This window comes from Mesoplodon bidens (genome assembly GCF_964165515.1).
Source record: "Mesoplodon bidens genome assembly, chromosome: 3".
Classification (NCBI taxonomy): domain Eukaryota; kingdom Metazoa; phylum Chordata; class Mammalia; order Artiodactyla; family Ziphiidae; genus Mesoplodon; species Mesoplodon bidens.
In genome coordinates this window covers 132820289-132844107 of record NC_138178.1, presented here as the reverse complement: position 1 = coordinate 132844107, position 23819 = coordinate 132820289, and the positions used below count along the sequence as shown (strand labels likewise).

At 40.6% G+C, this 23819-nt stretch overlaps 1 protein-coding gene across 6 annotated transcripts in view; it reads right to left on the bottom strand.

Moving 5' to 3' along the window:
* FBXO34 (F-box protein 34) overlaps positions 1 to 23819 on the bottom strand; it is an 84488-nt gene that overhangs the window by 15352 nt on the left and 45317 nt on the right. Inside the window, exon 3 of one of the 6 annotated variants that reach the window (XR_014015386.1) lies at positions 18231 to 18310. The exons of the other annotated variants lie outside the window; for them this stretch is intronic. The gene's annotated coding sequence lies outside the window, so the exon portion shown is untranslated. Of the gene's footprint in view, positions 1 to 18230; positions 18311 to 23819 lie in introns of those variants that run through there. 6 annotated transcript variants of the gene reach the window in all.

The following is a 23819-nucleotide window of genomic DNA, read 5'->3' as shown; positions in this document are numbered from 1 at the left end:
GCTGTATACTATTCTAAAGAACTTGATTATGTATGTATATGTATTAGTTTCATCTTCAGGGCAATTCTATGAGATACATAAAATTATTATTATTATTTATTATTCCCATTTCACAAATGTGGAAGCTGACCAATTAAGTGTAATGAATACTATGTGCTGGGTCTTTTGTGGCCATGCCATGCAGCATGTGGGATCTTAGTTCCCCAACCAGGAATCGAACCCGTGCCACCTGCAGTGGAAGTGTGGAGCCCTAACCACTGGATGGCCAGGGAATTCCCACTAGGTCATTTTTAAAATGTGCTTCATAGTATTTTAAACGAGGCCATGTGTGTGTATACAAACACATACATTTATATAACAATTAATAGAAGAGTCAAATGATTTGTCCAGAAGTCACTACATCAGCTGTACAGAGGTTCCTAATTATAAGTACAGTATATTTATAACTGTCACAGACCAAAGTCACTTCAAGTTCATTTTAATAGAAATGTTTCTCTTTGCCCAGGAAATGGTCAAAGACCTGAAGATAACTGAACACAGATCCAAGCTGAACAAAAAGCCAAAGGAAAAGCATTACAATACCATCAACTCCTTAAGGGCAATTCCCTGTCTGATATTTTATAAATACCCCCATTGGATCAAGCACGGAACGCTTTACACACAGGAAGAGCTTCATGAAAAGTAAATGCCAGAACTATTCTACAGTAGCATCCTCGTCTCCCACATCTTCATCAATCTGAACTCCAAATAAAGGGGGAAATAATGTTAAGGAGCTCCTCAAAACACCTGCCCTTCAGGGTCATACAGGGTTATTAATGGACCCACCTAACTTGCTAGGTGGGACACCCAGTTTGACAAGGCAACCTGCCCCCCTAGGGGGACCATTTCAAAACCTCAGTTGCCCCAAATCCCACCCTACCTCCCACAAGGAAAACTGTTCCACATGACCTCCTTGTTTCTCTACAAAGCCTCAACATCCTCTCAGTCATCTAAGGTTCATAACTCAGCACAGTGGTTCTCAATCTTCTTGGACCCTGGATCCTTTTCAGAATCTGAGAAAAGGTCTGAGTTATCTGGCCCAGAAGAATGCCAGAGTACGCACATGAACAATTTTGGACAGAATTTTGGGGAAATCTCAGTGCTTATGATTAATAGCTCCTGCCTCCTCCTACTTTTTCCTTCACCTTCACAGTAGCCATTTGACCTTTCTTCCCTACCTATCAACATCTTTGTCACTCTTTACCTACTACTGAAACCCAACTGGGCCCTTCCCTGCCCAGGTCTCATCCACAGCCCCACCCACACCCATCAATGGTTACTATAAGCCTTGCTTGAATTCCCAGAACTACTCCCTTGGGACACTTGCCATGGTCTATCTTGTCTTCATCTCTCCTACTATACTGTAAGCTCCTGAAGGGTAAGAATACTCTTACTCCTTTCTGTATCTCTCATAGAGCATGCAGCAAAGTGCCTTGAACGTGGCAAGGGTTTTCGTAAGCATGAATGTCAAACCTAAGGACTTAAAAGAAACCAGCCAATCAGCAAGAACCTCTTAAACGGAACATTATGAGTGTCTGACTAATCAATGCTTGGGCAGCCCAGGAAGTTGATGCGATTAAGCAACTCCACCCATCATTTCCTGATCTAGCACCCTGCTCTCTCAGAGATGGGAGGTTCATGAGGTGGAGACACAGAGACTCTCCACACCACTTTTCTGCAAAGCAAAAATTAGTTTGGCTTGAGCAGCAGCTTTTTTCCAGCACTCTAGTTACCTAAAACATTCCTATGCAACATCAGATTTTAAAGAAAATCCTACTCTCAGCCATGCGCAAACACACAGAGCCACAATACTTAATACAGTCACTTTAACTAGAATAAAAACAACTTTCCTTTTTTTCACACCTAATAAAAAGAAATTAAAAAAAAAACAAAAAAACAAAAAAACACAAAACTTTCATGTTACTAATAACCTCCAGGACAGAACAACCTAGATATGCAGGCATTCAGCTATGAGTTAGACAACCTCCTCCTCATTTTCAAAGCCCCAAACCACATCCTTTAAATACTAAAATACATAGACACTAAGTCCCAACAAGAAACACTGTAAAGTCTCCCCATGACTCTTTACTATATTAAACACAGCTGTCTAAGGTCATGTTTACATATAGATTAAAAAAAAAAAAAGCCAAACCAACATCAGCATTAACAAAATGTATAATAAACAGCATTAACAAAATGTATAATGTATAATAAATGTATAATAAATTTCCAAACTAGAAAAGAAGAAGACACCAAGAAATTTTTAAAACTTCCATCTTTAAGGTATATAAAAACATAAATTATGTCCTATTATCATGTTTTGGTTATATCTGTGTAAGTTTTTATATATATAAAGTTTATATGTGTGTGTCTGTGTGTGTGTGTGTATATATATCTCACAATGCTTTAATTACTTCAATAGAAAACCCTAACTTCCCTGGTTCTAAATTAGTTATAAAGCATGCAGAGTTCACACCCAGAACCTTTAGGTACTTCAACTGTTAACAAACCAAACCACAAAGGAAAAGCTGACACCCAAGATCAGATTTATAATAGATGCAAAACTATGCACAGCAAGCAAAGCCAAACATGGTAAGAGTTGGGAATGATACAAAACTCCCTCCCCGAAAATTTCTAGTAATAAGCTTATTCCTCTTTCCTACTGCCCAATCTTATATAAAAGATTATTAGCACAAATAAAGTAACAGAAATCCTAATTCACAAACTGCTAGAATTTGTGACTCATGGGTCCAACTCTTGCTTTCTATCCTCAAAGCAGGATCCTACTCCCTAGGCAAGATGGCCCTGTAGCTAACAAACATAGCCCACTGGAAAAAGAAAACAAACATCTTCCCTAAACATAACAGCACCTGAGCTGTAAGGAATGTTTTGTATCTACAAAGCACTTTTACAAACATCTCACTTGGCCCTTTCTGTTCCTCAGCTCATCTGCATCTTGGGGCCTTTGTACCAGCTGCTCCTTCTTTCTCCCCAATCCCTGCATGCCCACCTATCCCCTTGTGGCCCTCATGTCACCACAAAGTTCATATTCCTCAGTGTTTCTGTAGTTCACAGCTTGCAACCACTGTGCTGAAAAAGGGAGATAAAAGCCCCAAAACTGAAACTTGCTCAAGATCACAGTAGTGATGTAGTCATTACTTCAGAGGTCAACATTTTCTGACACATTAAAAATTTTAAACACACATTTTAAGTTATAAAAGATTTAAATAAAGAGGTTCACCAAGTTCTCCTTATGAAAACATTCTACAGTATGTTTTATTTCAGGAACTGATATTCAGTCTCATCTGGTATTAAACACTTCCCTCCCAGTTTTAAAAAGTATAGTACGGAATTTAAAAAAAAAAATGTCATGAAGAACCTAGGGGCAAAACGGGAATGAAGACGCAGACCTACTTGAGAATGGACTTGAGGATATGGGGAGGGGGAAGGGTGGGCTGTGACAAGGCGAAAGAGAGGCATGGACGTGTATACACTACCAAACGTAAGGTAGATAGATAGTGGGAAGCAGCCGCAGAGCACAGGGAGATCAGCTCGGTGCTTTGTGACCGCCTGGAGGGGTGGGATGGGGAGGGTGGGAGGGAGGGAGATGCATGAGGGAAGGGATGTGGGAACAGATGTATATGTATGACTGATTCACTTTGTTATAAAGCAGAAACTAATTAAAAAAATAAATAAATAAACTTAAAAAAAAAAAAAATGTCATGAAGAACCTAGGGGCAAAACGGGAATGAAGACGCAGACCTACTTGAGAATGGACTTGAGGATATGGGGAGGGGGAAGGGTGGGCTGTGACAAGGCGAAAGAGAGGCATGGACGTATATACACTACCAAACGTAAGGTAGATAGATAGTGGGAAGCAGCCGCAGAGCACAGGGAGATCAGCTCGGTGCTTTGTGACCGCCTGGAGGGGTGGGATGGGGAGGGTGGGAGGGAGGGAGATGCATGAGGGAAGGGATGTGGGAACAGATGTATATGTATGACTGATTCACTTTGTTATAAAGCAGAAACTAATTAAAAAAATAAATAAATAAACTTTAAAAAAAAAAAAAAAAGTATAGTAAAAGACAATCTGAGAAAGAGCTTTGTATCTGAAAAATCTTCTACAGTGATTAGCAAAGAACTAAAAATTACCCAGGGGCAAACCAGAAGCTAACGTGCATTACCTGGGAACTTACGGAGAGGTGATAGTGCTGGATCCGGGTTCCCATATGAACAGACCCTTCAAATCGGTCTATTCAGTGCTGCACATAACAAAGCCCTCATGGAGAGTAACATGCACTATAATTCTTACTTCTACTGAGTGGAAGGTTTAGGTGAGAAAAATATTAAACACCAAAGCATAATCCTATAGGATGTTCTTCAGTCCCTGAATTCACTTAGAAAATAATTATTTAATACCTACAGATATGCTCCCATGTGCTTGAAACCCTAATTTAATGAGGGCAAAATGAAAGCCAAACAATGTGAATAAAGGTTTCAGCAGCAGTTCAAATGGAGAAAAAGTTGAGAGTGAGTTATCACAGTCACATATCTTTTTTTTTTTTTTTTTTTTTTTGCTGTACGCGGGCCTCTCACTGTTGTGGCCTCTCCCGTTGCGGAGCACAGGCTCCGGACACGCAGGCTCAGCGGCCATGGCTCACGGGCCCAGCCACTCCGCGGCATGTGGGATCTTCCCAGACCAGGGCACAAAGCCGTGTCCCCCACATCGGCAGGCGGACTCTCAACCACTGCGCCACCAGGGAAGCCCACAGTCACGTATCTTTAAAACACGACAAACACGTAAGAATCTGCAGATTGAATGTCAGCATTTATATTGTATGTATCAATTTAGTTTTTCAAACTTTATTCAAACTAACGTCAAAATAATATTGAAGTATTGTATATATTATGTACCTATTTGTTCTTTATAGTTGCCTAAGATCTAGAAGCATACAAGGTTTACTAGTTTTGTTCATTATATGTTTAACTACATTATAATGTAATGTAAAAAACAAATATTTTTTTCTTTTTGGCTGCGCCATGCAGCTTGCGGGATCTTAGTTCCCTGACCAGGGATTGAACCCAGGCCCTCAGCAGTGGAAACGTGGAGTTCTAACCACTGGACCACCAGGGAATTCCCTACAAAAATTTCAATTCTACTCATATTGAAGGGCCTCAGTAAATTTCCTCCTTAAGATGGGATTCACATGTTTCTCAAATTTACAAAACACTGCTCCAAGACCAGAAGTTATTCAGTAAAAGAGAGGATAAGAGCCACATAGGAAAAACTATTAATATATAAGTATATACTACAGTGATTTGATTAAAACTACAAAAAAGGAAGGCCCATCCTCATCCAGATCAACAACACCGGTAGTTGCACTCAAATTGCTACCATCTGGAGGGGCGTAAAGAGATCAGGCCCCTTACCTTTGGGAATTTTCACCAATCCTAAACCTTGGTGAATTTTCTTCCATTTCACATCACAAGTATAAAACGATTTCTAGTCTCTAATTTGAACGTTCAAGCAATTATTTCTCCTTTTATTCAAATCTCACAGTTTGACAGCTAAGTTATCGAACAGATCTTTCATTCATTCACTTAGTATTATTGAGCATCTATAGTAGATAGCACCAGGGACTTTTCCAGAAACTGGGGATACAGCAGTGGGCAAGTACAAAAATCCCCATTCTCATCAAACCTGTGTTCTAGGTGGGAGACAGATGAATAAAGCATATGATACATAAAGTTATCTATGGAGGGAAAGGGAAGCAAGAAGTATATGCATCATGCACTAATGATATATACAGGCATAAGATTTCAGAAAGCTATGTTTAGTCACTGTATCATGAAACAAAAATGTAATAAAACCCATTAGAAAGAATATGAGTGCCCATTTATATGACGAATCCAGAAGTGAGATGAGACTATCAGGATAACACACAGAAGCAAAATGGCACAAAAAGCAAGGTCTTTTTGGACACTGACTCTGATCCTGGTATGTGCTCAACCCATTCCTGAAATACTCTAAATAGATGTGAAACAAATTTTAGAAGAATATTTATGGAGACACACACACAAAAAAACAAAGGAGAGGTTGAGATAATACAGGGAAAGGAAGAATACCCAGGAATTAAGTTAAAAATAGGTAGATTATTCTGTAGGTCACTCACTGTTAGCCTAAGTGCACAGTATTTCCTCAGATTTCAATACTAAAAACTAATTTGGATAGAAAGAGAAAAGTGACATCATGGCTATCTGATGCCACTCAGCTCTAAATTTCTTTAATGGTTACAGAAAACATGCAAATCAAAACTACAGATAAATGCCTTCCACAGGCTCTTATTTGGGAAGATGGGGAAGGGAAGGGAGGGTCATCAGTAGTTAGAGGATCAAAGAACAGGCTAATCAAAGAAGAAAATAATTATCTTTGATTGAACTCAACATGAAAACAAAGGCTAGTCATAAGGTTAAAAAAAAAAAAGCATTGAAATTAACATTTTTCCTAGCATAAAACTAGGACTAGAGGAAATGTGAAGGCTCAAGAGGCTAAGAGAAAATCCCCTTAAAATAGGCAAATTTTATTAGAAAAATCAAATTATTGTGAAATTTTTTTTTAAATCCCAAATGCCTTTTAAAAAAAGTTACACAGGGGCTTCCCTGGTGGCGCAGTGGTTGAGAGTCCGCCTGCCGATGCAGGGGACGCGGGTTCGTGCCCCGGTCCAGGAAGATCCCACGTGCCACAGAGCGGCTGGGCCCGTGAGCCATGGCCACTGAGCCTGCGCGTCCGGAGCCTGTGCTCCGCAACGGGAGAGGCCACAACAGTGAGAGGCCCGCATACCGCAAAAAAAATAAAAAAGAGTTACACAGGTATTTTAATTCTGTCCCGTCACATGTCTACCCACATTCCACAAAGCCCAGAAACAAAGAAAATTCAGTGACTCTCCAAAACAATACTAAATAGAAAGAAACGGAGTATTGCAAAAATTTCAAGAAACATAAAACTTGGTTAAATATCCTTTAAGATCATGCAATTCTTTTATTTCATGCTCAAAACAAAAAACTGTGTGATATTTATTTGGTTTCCTGAACAGTACCTCCTTAGTGCTAGAATTATAAATCCTGAGAATCACAAAGGAATCATGAGATGACCACCTAGCCATAACTTCACACACTGATGGAGGACCAGAAACCCACTTTTATCACTGTGCTCTGAGTTGACAAGGCTTCCAAGGCTAGCTCATGCTATAAATCAGTGTCAATTTATTAAGTCGTAATGGGGATCAAAATTCCAATTTCAGAAATTGGAACACCTGAGTCCTCCATTCATACCGTCCCCTCTTTCTGATATTAAACCAGGAGGTTTGGGTTATACATGAAAAAAAATAAAGAAAGAAGAATCTAAGGAAGAATTCAACCAAGCTATAATCTGTTTCTATACACCACCCCGCCCCCGGCAAAGAGCTCACTCAACACAGGAAGATTCAGCCTCTTCCCCCATCCCTCTCTCTCCTAAAGGCTGGACAAACATGGCTTAAACTTTTGTTTTTAAGCTCCTCCTTAAGGCCTAATCAACTTCCATTTATTACATATTTTCTTCAGCTGATTAACTAAATGGATTTTAGCTTCCTAGGTGCTCCTACTCTTCTGAGTTTGAACTAGTTTCGTTGACGGTTCTAAATCTAACTGCTCGTTTGCTAGATTATGTTCCTTCTAAAGATGTCTGATTGCATCCAATACTACTCAACTCTCCCTAATTTTCTGAGAGTCATCTTATCTCAGAGTTGAACAGTATACTAACTTGAAAGAGAAGAGCCTACTTAACCATTCATTCTTGCCACAAATGTTACTCCATGGCATTAATTTGAACCATTTTTAAGGTTTAAGAATGGGATAATACAATAGAGAAAGAATGCAGAATATGCAAGAATTTTTGAAATAAACTGCTTTTTAAAGACATTTTGCACAAATACCCATCAGTCCTTTCCTGGCCCTCCAGGCAGTGGTTCTCTACCTTTCAGGACAGATTCTCTACCCCACCCTCCAAGAACTTCTAAATAAGCAGAATCAGCTCTGCTATACGGGGGATTGACTGATATACTGGGGAACAATTTGAGTAAAATATGAATTTCGTGCTTGCTTACATAGGATTTCTTCTGTGAGAAACACTAGGTGCACATACAAAACTGCACTCCGTTGATCTCAGCAGCACAGGACACACATGTGCACACAACTCAAACATCTTTTTAACAACTTTAAAAAACACACGTCAAGGGCTTCCCTGGTGGCGCAGTGGTTGAGAGTCCGCCTGCCGATGCAGGGGACACGGGTTCGTGCCCCTATCCCGGAAGATCCCACATGCCGCGCAGCGGCTGGGCCCGCGAGCTATGGCCGCAGAGCCTGTGTGTCCGGAGCCTGTGCTCCGCAACGGGAGAGGCCACAGCAGTGAGAGGCCCGCGTACAGCAAAAAAAAAAAAAAAAAAAAAAAAACACACGTCAAGCACATGCACCATCTGTAATGTTTTCCTGGAAATCTGAAAATAACCTGCAGCAACCCAAGTTGGCTATGATGCCTCAGGGCTCCTCAAACAGTTTGGGAACTGGCACCTTAAGTGCCCCACCCCCAGTCTAACATTTCTAAAAACAGCCTACACAGTGCACAAAGTGACCAGCTCCCAACCTCTCTCCAGGGCTCCGGGTTTGTAAACTGACTTTTCTAAATCTCCACTTGGATATCTAATAAGCATCTGAAACTCAAAACGTCCAAGACAAAATCCCGATTCCCTGTGCACGTTGCACAACCACCCTTCCAAAATTTTCCTCATTTTAGTAAACATCAGTCCTTTTTCCAATTGCTAAAGCCAAAAACCCTTGAATCATCCTTGACCCCCTTTTTCCTCTCACAACCACATCAGCAAATCCCATTGGCTCTGCCTTCAAAATATAATCACAATGCAACTACTGTTCACCACCTCCACTGCTACTACCCTGCTAAACCACTAGCATTTTTCACCTGCATGAGTCTCCTGTTGGTCTCTCTCGGTTCTACTCTTACTCCCCATATGGTCTACTCTCAAACTCAGCAGCCAGAGTGATCCTATAAGGAAAAAGGGAAATTCAACAATATCATCTTCAATGCCAAACCGTTCAACGGTTTCCCCTACGATGACACCCCACCATCTCTCATTCCTTACTTGTCTCTCCCCCCTCTGCTTACTCTGTTCCAATGCGACTGGCCTTCTTGCTCTTTGTCAAACACGCAAAGCACAATCCCACCTCAGAGCCTTTACACTTGCTGTTGTTCCCTCTGCTTCTTCCCCCAGATATTTACCTGTGTCACTCTGACTTCTTCCACATTTTTGCTCAAATGTCATCTTCTCAAGAGACACTCCGTGACCATCCACATAAAGAAGTATTACTCCCCTGCATTCCCTATTCCCTTTACCCCTTCTTTACATTCTCTGCAGCTCTTTCTCCTTCCCTCCTGACGTGTCTATGTCGGTGCATCTTTGCTAGAACATCGGCTCTAGGAAAAGACTTAATTTTGTTCACTGTTATATCTACCAGGCCCCAAACCATATGTTACAGACACTCAATACTGTTGAATAAAAATTATACCGATTGCTTTAGGATGTTTTACTTAATATCAAAATACTCCCCAGAGTTTGTATTATTGGGAGTTTTTCTATCCTGCATCTCAAACTCTCCTGTTTTCCTGATAATAATTAAACTTATGCTTTTTTTGGTCATCATTATCCATACAGAAAATTATTTGGCTAGTCCACAATGAATTATACTTCGATTTTCCTAAGCTCTTTAATTCTATTCATAAGCTAAAAGATTAGATAAAATCAGGGTAGATGTTTCGGGTGGCAAGGCACTTCAAAATCTAACCACAGGACTTCCCTGGTGGCACAGTGGTTAAGATTCTGCCTGCCAATGTAGGAGACACTGGTTCGAGCCCTGGTCCGGGAAGATCCCACATGCCGCGGAGCAACTAAGCCCATGAGCCACAATTACTGAGCCTGCACTCTAGAGCCAGTGAGCTACAACTACTGAAGACCGTGCGCCTAGATCCCGTTCTCTGCAACAACAGAAGCCACCGCAATGAGAAGCCCGCCCACCGCAATGAAGAGTAGCCCCCACTCACCGCAACTAGAGAAAAGCCCGTGTGCAGCAACTAAGACCCAACGCAGCCAAAAATAAAAATCTAACCACAACATGTTTAAACCAACGATTACCTGTGGGCCCCACCTACATAATTTAGCCCAAACATAAAAATCACTTTTTGGAGACTTCCTTGGTGGTCCAGTGGTTAAGACTCTGAGCTTTCACTGCAGGGGGTGTGGGTTCGATCACTGGTCAGGGAACTAAGATCCCGCATGCCACACGGTGTGGCCAAAAACTAAATAAATATCACTTTTAACCTTTGCCTCATTTAGTCCCAGACCTTCTCTACCAGTTATCTTCAATGTGGATTGGGGGTGGAGTGGGGTGGTCATATTAAAGAGCCTTAATAGGAAGCTACTTGATCATCACCAGGTAGAAAGTAAAGCCCATCAGGATTTGTTTGGAGTCTTCGTAATGTGATGGAACCTCAACTCAGGGGATTTTAGATTTTACTTCCTCTCCTCTACAAAATATCTCAGTTGTATTTTGTGTATGCTGAGGATATTTAGACACCCCCTTGAGCAGGCCTGTGGTCTAATCTATGAAAAGGTATTTGGATTGTCTTAGGTCCTTTTGAAAAGCAATGGATTTGGCTCCTTGTTACTATGGTAATGAGGGCCCTAGGAACAGATGTAATTTCCCACTGAAAATTCAAAGCATTCAGTAGCTTTGTTTATCAGGAATAAGGTAGGAGGAGCAGCAGAAGCAATTATGGAGTGCATTTATAAGCATGTAAAGGAGTGTGTTTCTTAACTCTGAAAAACAAGATTTTAAATTGTTTAGTTTACGAGAAAAAAATGAAGGGAATAAGAGAACTGAAGAAAATAAACATGCTGGAGTGTATTCTAACACGTATAGCTCTGCACCATCACTGAACCTGGCACTACAGATTTTCCAGAACAGAGGTTCTCAGATTGGTTTTCAGATTGGTCTGGATGGGAAGAAAAATCCATTGAAGTAACCAGGAAATCAACCAAAGCAAATAGTGGTACCAAGCCCAATGCTCCCAAAAGATTAAGTTTTGTTTGTTTGTTTGTTTTGCTTTACGAGGGCCTCTCACTGTTGTGGCCTCTCCCGTTGTGGAGCACAGGCTCTGGACGTGCAGGCTCAGCGGCCATGGCTCACGGGCCCAGCCGCTCCGCAGCATGTGGGATCCTCCCAGACCAGGGCATGAACCCGTGTCCCCTGCATTGGCAGGCGGACTCTCAACCACTGCGCCACCAGGGAAGCCCCAACATTAACAGTTTAAAGGAGAGATGCCACATCTCAATACATTCTTAAAAGAAAATAATATTCAGTGTCTATTCCTGATTTTTAAAAGTTCTTAGCAAACTAGGGATAGAGTAAAACTTTACCTTAATAAAAGCACTCTCCCAGAAATTTATAGGAAATAGCATACACAACAGCAAAATATTAAAAATATTTCCTCTTAGAACCAAGAATAAAGATGCCAGCCATCATATTACAAAAAAAGATTAAAACATTGAGGGAAAAGACAAAAATCTGTCATTATTTGCAAACTATATGTTATGGGGCTTTCAAGTTAAACAATCAAATTAAAAACTATTTGGTATAATAGTATAAAAACTTATCAGATAAAAAATCAAAATTAAAAACAAAACAAATCTTAAAAAGAATTACCACATGACCCAGCAATTCTACTAAGTATGTACCTAAAACAGGTACTTAAACAAATACTTGTATGGAAAAGTTTATAGCAGAGCTACTTAGAATAGCCAAAGGGGAAAACAACCCAGATTTCCACCAGTGGGTGAATAGATAAATTGTGGTATATACATACAATGGATTATTATCTAGCCATAAAAAGGAATGAAGTACTGATATGTACTACAACAAGGATGAACCTTGAACATATTAATGCTAAGTGAAAGACTCATAGGTCAGATAACAAGGTCACACATTACATTGTTTCATCTGTAGGAAATGTCCAGAATAGGCAAACCTATAGAGACAGAAAGTAGATTAGTTCATAGCACAGGGAGATCAGCTCGGTGCTTTGTGACCGACTGGAGGGGTGGGATAGGGAGGGTGGGAAGGAGGGAGACGCAGGAGGGAAGCGATATGGGAACAGATGTATATGTATAACTGATTCACTTTGTTATAAAGCAGAAACTAATACACCATTGTGAAGCAATTATACTCCAATAAAGTTGTAAAAAAAAAAAGAAAGTAGATTAGTGGTTGCCTAGGGCTGGTTGGCAGTGGGAGGGGAGAGAGCACAGAGAGATAGGAAATGACTGCTAATGGGCATAGAATTTCTTTTTGGAGTGATAAAATATCCCAGAGGAACTTCCCTGGCAATCCAGTGGTTAGGAGTCAGCACTTTTGCGGCTGTGGCCCCAGGTTCAATCCCTGGTCAGGTAACTAAGATCCCTCAAGCCACACAGAGCAGCCAAAAAAAAAAAAAAAGAAAGAAAGAAAATGTCCTAGAATTAGAGGTGATGGTTGCACAACTCTGTAACTACACTAAACACCAGTGAACTATACACCTTAAAAAGGTGACTTCCCTGGTGGTCCAGTGGTTAAGACTCCATGCTTCCACTGCAGGGGGTGAGGGTTTGATCCTTGGCTGGGGAACTAGATCCTGCATGCCACATGTTGCAGCCAAAAAAAAATTAAAAGGAAAAAAAGGTGAATCTTACAGTATGTGATTTACATCTAAATTTAAAAAGTAAATGGAAGAGAACAGTCAATAAGATTTGAGGTGGGATAAACATAAAAACTCCAAAACATATGCTAAAACTATAGTAACCAAAACAGTATGGCAGTAGAGCAGAAACAGGTAAGGAGTTCAAGATAACAGCATCCTCAATACTAGAGATGCATAGTTAGTGGGAAAAGCAGAATGTTTGAATAAACTGAGAAAACCAAATATCTGAATGAAAAGGTAGATGCCTGCTATACCATAAAAACTTAAAAGTGCCATATTGAGTAAACTGTAAAATTCAATACTGACAATTATGAGAATATGATTTTTAAATCTTAGTGGGAAGCAAATCCTTTCCTAAGCAAAAGACACAAAATATTGACATATCTGACTAAATACAAATTTTAAACATCTATTTGGGGAAAAGACACCATAAAATTAAAAGACAAGCAAAAGACTGGGAGAATATTTGCAATATACACAAAAGATTCATTTCCATGACATTAAACAGTTCACCCTAGCCAATGGGGAAGGAGCTGAGTGTCAGTATTTTAGCATAATTCTACTGGTGTAAAACAAAACTGAAAAGACTATATACAGTTTGCCAAATACATAGAAAGATATATAATGCCCAGCAAACTGGATATTTTGGAAGGTGAGTTAGGGACATGTATTTTTTCGCATCTATTTTCCACACTGTTTGAATTTCTGACCACAGTATGTTAACTTTATAATATCAAAAATAATTTTAGAAGGAAAAGAGTCTGAGAAGCAAAACTTCAAGTAGATAAGGGCCACTGAAGGATTTTTCAAAGAGAAGTAGCCTGGTTGGATTAGTTTTCTTGACAGATCCCTGGAGCACCTTTACAAAGAAGGGCTATGAAAAGCACCAGTTTGGAAACAGATATTGATTCATTTCTGTATTCAACAAATGCTGAACACCTACTGGGGCTCGGCACTGAGCTAAGCATTGGGACCAATTAGAAATGTTGCAAGCTGTCTCAGCAAAAGGTCAAGTATACTAGATATACAATACTTTGGGGACTGGTACAAGGGACATGAGGCATCATTTTTAAGGCCTCTGTGGATAATATCCTTCTGATACTCCTTACCTTACAAGAGGACCAGACACTGCTAATAAGTATAATCCATTTTTTGACAACTTGAATAGGAAAAGCAAAAAGTCCATATCAGCCTGTTCTTGCAAGTCTTGTTTTCAAGATTCTTTGATTGTGGAAACCCCATGTCCTAAAAATCTTTGAACGAAGAAATTTCAAAGCCACCTTTGGTCATTTTCTCTGTGTCCATTTTTTTTTTTCATTCCTTGGTTTTGACAAAAGATGACTAAAAAGAGGACACAATATTAATAGGTAACCCAGAGGAAAAACATTTTAGTGAATCATATTAGAGATATTTTTAATTGTGATTTAATCTGCACTGGCTTCTTTTTACAGTTGACATGTTCCCATTTTCATCACACCCATCTGCTATTTCAACAGCAACCCAGTTTTAGCAAAAGTTAAAGACCATGACTATACATAAAATTTTTTTAAACTTTCTCATCTTAAAACTCATTTTTTAAAAGTGTCCACTAAAGGGCTTCTCTGGTGGCGCAGTGGTTGGGAGTCCGCCTGCCGATGCACGGGACGCGGGTTCGTGCCCCGGTCCGGGAGGATCCCACATGCCGCGGAGCGGCTGGGCCCGTGAGCCATGGCCGCTGAGCCTGCGCGTCCGGAGCCTGTGCTCCGCAACAGAAGAGGCCACAGCAGTGAGAGGCCCGCGTACCGCAAAAAAAAAAAAAAAAAAGTGTCCACTAAGTGAAGGGAGGCAGGAAAAAAAAAAAAAACCTGCTGGTAACTTTGGCAAACAATTCGCCCTACCATTCAGCTTAGGGGCATTTCAAAGATGTGAGAGGTGTGGCAGCAGCTCCAGGTTATACCACTACCTTAGGGCTAACTGCTTTATCATCTAGGGCTGAGAAAAGGAGCTCCTCTGAGGCTGCTGGTTAGCAGGCAATCACTATCACCTAGACAAAGTCCACCGCCTGAATGAGCTTTTATTAAAGGAACCATAATGCTACCACAATTCTCCCCAAACCATACCAACAAGGTCCCTCATTTTTAGATTTCCTATTTCAAGTGCATGCTGTGGGCAATGCCAAGGAAAATGGAGGTCAGTTTCTGAGGAAGAGATTATGGCAAGCATGACAGTTAGGACCTGCACACCCCAAGACAGTCCCACTTTCATAGTATTTTATTGTTTTCACATAAGATGCCTTGTTAAATATGTTATTCAAGATGATTTAATAGTCGTACTCATGAAATCTTTTTTAATAAGAATAAAGTTCAGGGCTTCCCTGGTGGCGCAAGTGGTTGAGAGTCCGCCTGCCGATGCAGGGGACACGGGTTCGTGCCCCGGTCTGGGAAGATCCCACATGCCGCGGAGCGGCTGGGCCCGTGAGCCATGGCTGCTGAGCCTGCGCGTCCGGAGCCTGTGCTCTGCAAGGGGAGAGGCCACAACAGTGAGAGGCCCGCCTACCGCAAAAAAAAAAAAAAAAAAAAAAAAGAATAAAGTTCAGGGCTTCCCTGGTGACGCAGTGGTTAAGAATCCGCCTGCCAATGCAGGGGACATGGGTTCGAGCCCTGGTCTGGGAAGATCCCACATGCCGTGGAGCAGCTAAGCCTGTGCGCCAACTACTGAGCCTGCGCTCTAGAGCTTGTGAGCCACAACTACTGAAGCCCATGCACCTAGAGCCCATGCTCTGTGTCAAGAGAAGCCACCGCAATGAGAAGCCTGTACACCGCAACTAAGAGTAGCCCCCGCTCGCCGCAACTAGAGAAAGCCCTAGCACAGCAACAAAGATCCAACTCAGACAAAAAACAGATAAATAAATGAATAAATAAATAAATAAATATTTTTAAAAAAAGAATTAAGTTCAAAGCCCAGAAAAAAAGTCTTTTGAGACTCTCTGTAGAGAGCATACAATCATATGGAAAAAACCTGGCCTAATCCCCCTAAGCCATCCTGAGAAAAAGAAGCATTTCTTCCCAGGCAGGAGATCACCAGAAATTACAACAGATTTAAAAAACAAAAACTAACAAATAACAACCAAAAAAACGCCCCAGCCATTAGCACATACTAAGTGTCTGACCTGTATCTCATAAACAGAGGGGGAAAAACTCTCTAATTAAAACACAAAAGATGGTGAGGGAAGGAGAAAAACTGAAGACTGAAAAAAGGGGCAATAAGCAGCAGTTACCAGCAGCTATTTTAGTAGTAATATTTAACAATTGGATATTGCTATACACTCGGTCTTTAGAAATTATTACCATCTTCACAGCTCTGAACAAGAAGGTTCACCTGGACATCTAATATAATTTCACATGCACAGTGTCAAATATTTATTCCTTTTATATCCTGTCAGATATTTGTTCCTTTTAGCCACAAGTGTCCTGAGCCACAAAAATCTTTTTAAAAATATATGTAAATAGATGCATCTCTCCACAGAGGAATCCAGGGGAAGTACCTGAGAGTCCCACATCCCCCTTCTGAGAGATTACAAGCAATTTCTTCCACTTCAGTTGCCACACTCGTATCCTAACACCTTTCTATTCTGGCCTTAACCAAAAGGTAACCATCAATAGATAGACAAAGGGGACTTCCCTGGTGGCGCAGTGGTTAAGAATCCACCTGCCAGTGCAGGGGACACGAGTTCGATCCCTGGTCTGGGAAGATCCCACATGCCACGGAGCAGCTAAGCCCATGCGCCACAACTACTGAGCCTGCACTCTGGAGCCCACGAGCCACAACTACTGAAGCCCACACGCCTAGAGCCCGTGCTCCGCAACAAGACAAGCCACCAAAATGAGAGAAAGCCCGTGCGTAGCAATGAAGACCTATGGCAACCATCCATCAATCAATCGACAAAGGAGAACTTAATAGACTGTGAGGTGGCCTGGTGCGAAATTAAGGGTAATGAGAGTCTAATCAGCCCAAACACATCAAATCTAATGGGGAAAGCAGGACACTGAATTTGAGCAAAAGAAGTTAAGAATGAAGACAAAGTCACAAGATTGGAAGACTCACTAGATGATTGAGCAATAAATGTCTGCTGCAGAGTGGATGAGGTGACCAGGTTGCCAGATCCAGCCACTTGGGCAACTGGAATGGCTACAGAATCTGAGACAACTAGGTACTATGGTTCCAATTCTCCGTAATACCAAGTATGTGACCTGAAACTGCTCTGTATTTCCTTATGTCCCCACACATCCATATCAAAAACTAATAGCAGGTCATCTGGTTCAACATCTACTTACAGAAGGTAACTTCTTCCTTTATGAAAATGAAAAGTATTCTAGAATCAGTAGAATTTTTTCCTGACTGCATTTATATATGATTTGCAAACCAACAGAAGACTGGCTAAGCCTACTGAGAACTCCCTTAAATTGCTGAATCTATTTACCTATTTTTTTCAAGAATTAGATCTGAGACTTCTGGGTAAGGATGGTGGACTAAACACATAGCTATTCACTGATCCTTCCCCAAACACCAAGGGATATTTTTTTCTTAAGATATAAACCCACAGAGATGAAGAGAACTGAAGATTACAGCCACAAATTTTTGAAAGCTGCAAAATAAATGATTAAAAGGTAAAGGACCCAAAGACCCAAGAAAACGAATCCTAAGGTAAGCTTCCGGGAATACTTCTCCAAAAGGCTCAGCAGGGATAAATGGGAAGAATTAACAGAAAATCTTTCTGAAATGCAATTCTCAGATTCCCTTTCACTCTCTCAGGCAGGCAGACAAATGCCCTTCCCTCACCCTTGCAAGACTGAAGGTAATCTAAGGAGGTTTATAAATAAACAGAGATTTATATGGACTAGGAATCACCACGTAAGGTGAAGGCAGTTTAAGTTAACATATGTACTAGATTCCAGCCCACAGTGTGTTGGTAAATAAACGTTTAACAACTGGCTGGGGTTTGGGGGGTGGGAGGACAAGTGTAGTTATTTGCAATGTTTGCTGTTTACTAGTATAGCTGCTTCAAGCTACCAAATGATGTCACTGAAGAGTTCAGAAGAGATGCCTATTACTACATAGTATTCCCACCATATAGACAGATGTACATACTCTCAAGAGCATCCACACAAAAAAAATAATAATAATACAATACATAGAAAATGGTGGGGTTTTAGTACTTATTAATTTTTAATATAACATTTAATTATAAATCTGCATAACCTTTAATAATTGTAGAATGTAGCAAGTCACTCGCAAAGTTCCTGAAACTTTAACAGGTGTGCTAGTGCTAGCCACTGACCCCAGCCCCCTCCCCTCTATCAATCCCTTCCCAAAAGGCTGACAGTCAGGCCTTCACTTCTAGGCAGTGGAGATTAGAAGAGATGTCTCTGGGGAATTTGACCAGTGATGAGTCTACAAGGAAAAATATAAAGACACTGAAAAGCTCCCAAACTAAATTTGACCAGACAGATCATCCTACCTCAAAGCTCACAATTGATAAGTCCTACTTGCATGTTCAGAGCTCGCAGTCAGCTTCTTAGGATCCCACTCTTAAATATTAGTAAACAGCCAAGAGTTGTTAGACATCTCTAGTATGAAAAATAGAAACGGAAACAGAAAAAGAAAGCTGAGAGAGAGACTAGGGTCAGCTTCATAGGCGTGTGACCTGGGGAGTCACATAGCACCCTGTACTTGGAAGAGCTCCATGTTAGGTTTGACGCTATGCTCTTGCTGTCTTGGAATGCTTTAATAATGTTAAACAAGGGGTCCCACATTTTCATTCTGTACTCAGCCCTACAAATTACATAGCTAGTCCTGACAGAGACTATGTAGGCAGAAGAAAATTGTGGGGAGAAAAACACCATTAATATTTTCAGAAACATAAGACAAAATATTACAAACATGAAGCCAGAAGAGTATGCTAAAAAAAAGACAAGAGTAAGAAAGTGATCACAAGCATGCTTTCTTGGTAATTAAAAATGTAACAGCTGAAATGAAAAACTCAACAGAATAGCATAAGAATTCTGGAAGATTAGTCCAGGAGGTCCAATATCTGAATAATAAGAGTTCAAGAGGGGATAAAAAGGAAAAAAGGGAGAAAGTCATCAACAAAACAGTTCCCAGATTGAAAGGGTTCATCAAGTGCTCAGCACAATGGAGGGAACCAAACTCACACTGAGGTATATTATTGTGCAATTTTAAACACTTAGAAATAAAAGAACTGATCATATAAATAATCACGAACTTAATTGGCTTTCAGCTTCAAGAGCAATGCAGTAAACATGGAAGAAATTAGAAAACAATGAAGTCATGCCTTGAAGATCTGCAAGCTAGAATTCTAGCCAGCCAAACAAACAATTAAGAGTAAGGACAGAGTAAGACATACTCAGTCATTCAAGCTCTCAGAGGTGATTAAAAATCAAACTCCCATAAATCTTTCTCAGGGAGCTACTGGAGAATACATTCTGACAAAGTAAGACACAGGAAGATATGAGATCTAGAAAACAAGAAATCCAACACACAGAGACAAAGAGTAACCCCAAGATGCTGGTGAAGGAAAGTCCCAGGATAAGAAGTATGCATAAGAACAGTGGGCAACCAGCCCAGATGGGAGCACACCTTCAGGAAGATGGGAAGCTAATGTAACACCTGAAGTGTCAGAATCCTGAAAGGAAGGTTGGGCAAGTTGCAATTTGAACTATAAAAGGAGTTAATATAAAAGTAGGCAACAGGGGCTTCCCTGGTGGCGCAGTGGTTGAGAGTCCGCCTGCCGATGCAGGGGACACGGGTTCGTGCCCCTATCCCGGAAGATCCCACATGCCGCGGAGCGGCTGGGCCCGTGAGCCATGGCCGCGGAGCCTGTGTGTCCGGAGCCTGTGCTCCGCAACGGGAGAGGCCACAGCAGTGAGAGGCCCGCGTACAGCAAAAAAAAAAAAAAAAAAAAAAAAAGTAGGCAACAAAGAAAAATATAAATTTCAGGGAAAACCAAAAGTTGTATAGAAAAGTAAAAGTGTTCACAGATTACTACATGGCTTAACTGTGAATAGCATATTCAGTCATTTTTTTTTTACAGGGGTGTGTATATGTGTGTGTGAGTGTGTGTGTGTGTGTGTATATATATACATATATATATATATATATATATACACACACACTTTTTTTTTGGCTGTGCCAGGTTTTAGTTGTGGCACACGGGGTCTTCGTTGCCACATGCGGGATCTTTAGTTGCGGCATGCAGGATCTAGTTCCCTGACCAGGGATCGAACCCGAGCCCCCTGCATTGAGAGCACAAAGTCTTAACCACTGGACCACCAAGCACAGAGTCTTAACCACTGGACCACTGGACCACCACTGGACCACCTCCAGTATTCAGTGTAAACACTGAATACTGATCTAAGCAGTTATGAACACCTATACCAGGACAGGAAAACAAAAAAGGTACCTGGGGATGTGGAAAAAGAACTAAATCCTCATCTGCCATAATGGGAAATCAAGAGATAATACTTGAAGCTGAGAAATCAAGAAATCAGAATACAAGAATGCTATTAAGAAGACAAGGTTCAGAACTTGCTACCCCAAAATAACGGTGCCTTGGCATAGTGAATATTTTAAGCTGAAGAAATCTGAGAAAGGACAGGTGCAGGAAGGACTCTCTGACCTTCTCTTCTACCCTGAAGCAGATCCTAAGACCCTCATGTGAGAGATGCCCTCCCTATACCTGGAGGAAGGGAGGATCCTCATTTCTGAAGCTGGAAGGACAAGGAGAGAAATTCAAAGTAACTGGCCTTGTTTCCCCAGTTAACTAACTTTAGCTCATGTTATTTTGTCCTATCACGTTCTTCTATGACTTTCTAGTCTTTCAAACCCAATATAAAAATGCTCAAGTGGGCTTCCCTGGTGGCGCAGTGATTGAGAGTCTGCCTGCCGATGCAGGGGACACGGGTTCGTACCCCGGTCCGGGAAGATCCCACATGCCGCAGAGCGGCTGGGCCCGTGAGCCATGGCCGCTGAGCCTGTGCGTCCGGAGCCTGTGCTCCGCAACAGGAGAGGCCACAGCAATGAGAGGCCCGCGTACCGAAAAAAAAAAAAAAAAATGCTCAAGCTAAACCACTTCTTCAGGTCTACATTTCCTCATGAAGACTCCCATGTTACACAAAACCTATATTAAATAAATTTGTACGCTTTTCCTTTGTTAGCATGTCTCTTGTCAGTCCATTTCCAGGGCCCTACTAGAGAACCTACGAGTGGAGCAGGAAGAAGAATTTTTACTCCCCGGCAAGAACAAAGCAGTAAGAATCAGCTATAAAAAATTAAAGTGTTTGCCTCTAGAGAGGGAGAAGTGAGGGATGAAGTGGGAGAACTGTTGCTTTTCAAAACAAGTCTTACAGAGCTATTGAATCTTTAAACTATGCACATTTAACACTTTGATAGAAAAAAATACAAAATAAAAACATGAGAAAAGCTAGCAGAAGTTCAGTTTGATTTAGTTTACGATTCCTTTTTCAGATTACAAGTTTTCCCAACAAGAAATTTTTCTCCTTTCATTTGTTGTATTTCCGATTTTTCTACAACATTTACTACTTGCACAATAAGAAGTTAATACTCATCTTACAGATACTCCAACTATTATTTAGGGATAGTCCCGTATCATATGATACCCAACCTGGCCCAGCTCGGGAAATAGTGGTAGCTTACCTCCCAGGAGTTACCACAGCAGTTCACACCAAATGACTCCCTATCTCACAATGGGTTTCCCTCTGCAAGCCTACACTCTTTCAAAACACTATAAAAAAGACTTTCCATTTAACCCTGTGAGAAATTCAAATAATAAACACAACAAACTCTAGAGTGTGCCTGTAAGGGCAACAAATTCCATTTCTTTCACATCTTTATTATTCCAGACACTAAATTAAAAGCTTTCAGTACATATAAATTACAAGATGCCTTATTTAAACACAACTGGATAGCGTTTAGCATTTCTTGTTCTTGCCCTATACAGCTGTCAGGTTGACGCTTATCTAGGTAGTAGAGTTATTACAGTCAGTTTACAAAGCACCGTTCAGATAAGTAAATGCCGTCACATCCTCTGTGCACCTCCAGATTGAACGACGATGGTGGTCATGGTCAGCATATAGGATATTTAAGGAGGAATTTGCTTAGCAGCACAGAGAACTGAGCCTATCTGTAGACAGGTGTAGTCCAGATCAAGCAGCTACACATGTTTTCACTTATTCCTTTAAGAGTGATTTGATTTGTTTGGATTTGGTATAGAATCATTTCTGGATTTAAGGAAAACTATACAAGGTATTACAGCTTGTTATGTTGGCAGGCAGGTAGCCATGAAGAAATCCTAATCTAAAAAAGATTCCTTTTGCACTTAAAATTGAGGTGGGACAGACATACCTGAAGGCATGGTCTACATTTCTCATCTTCATTCTGCCTAATCATGGCAAAGATTGTTTTGTCTTCATTATTAATTAGTAAACCCTAGCCTAGGTAATGTGGCCTGTAGGATCATGAACACTCCTTACACACGTACACCTAATGCCAATAAAATATGCCTCTGACATAAAAAAAAGCCTTAAATTTTTCTCAGACTGGCAACAAAAACAAGCTGCTACCAGAAGAATTTCTTTTTTTGTCAAAGTGAAATTAAACTTTGCCAATATACACAAAGAACATACTTCCAGATTAGTGGCTGTTAACCAGCTTAATCTTAGGACGCTCAAAACTTCATGTCCACACTAGAGTGCTTTAGGTAAATAATACTCATCTCTTCCAGCTTCTAGATAGCTCTCGGCCTTAGGAAAGTTCATCTGGTTTCTTGCCACCTCCATCCATCCCCATCTCACCCTCCTCCCAAAAGCAGCTTTTTTTGTCACATTTAGTTTTTTGAAACGCTTGCTTTTTCCATTCTAAGTTTTCCCAAACTATTTCAGGGTTCTGACAATTCTGCCAGTGACTAAGTCTCCTCCTGGGAATAGCCTCATTATCACCATTGAAAAGTCACTCCTAATACTGACTGATAAGAATCTGGAAACTCTTTGTAACTTCGGGAATGCAAATCCCACCCTACCCAATCTAAAGATAAACGTATTACAAATGGAATAACTGGACTCACCACAGGACAGAACTCTAGCAGTCTTTGTGTTCCAATTAAGCTATTGAGTTTTGTGTATAATCCTAATTCTTACTAATATGAAGAATTTACTATTTCCTTCCTCATAACCAATTAATACATAAATTACTAAGAGTCAAGCAAGCACAAAAGAAAAAAGGAAAAAAAAAAAAAATCACCACACACACTCAACACAAAAACTCAGCAGCAAATGCCCGAATGTTTTTAAGGTGATACGGCCTTCCAACTGATCAACTGTTTCAGAAATATTTTGTGCAGTACATGTGTTGTGCGGGTAACTTTTGTTTTTGGCAAGCTAGTCCTCCTGGCTTGGAAAATCAACAGCAGATAACCTAAAATAAAAGGTCTTTTCCTATATCCCTCAAATGGAACAACTATTTAGAAACTTAATTCTTGCAAAAAAAGATATCCAAAACAGAGATGATCATGTATTTCTATCATCACCATTTTGCGTCTATCTAGCTTGCTCAATATTCATGGAAAGTTACATAATCATAGTCCATTCATTCTGGAAACGTGAGAGAGCAATGCAGAGATGATTCCCCCATCCACACACAGCCCCCCAAAAAGCAATGTCCAAAAGTTCTTTCACATCGACCAGAATCAACATGGGCCATTTTGTAGTCACAGCGGAGAACGTGTAGCTCAGGGGTATATAACCTTTTTCGTGCTACAAACTTCTTTGGCGGTATGCAAACACTAGAGACTCTGGAATTATTTTTTAAAGCAAAACTACATACACTGAGAAAACCGATTATACGGTTATCAAAATATTTAAAACTC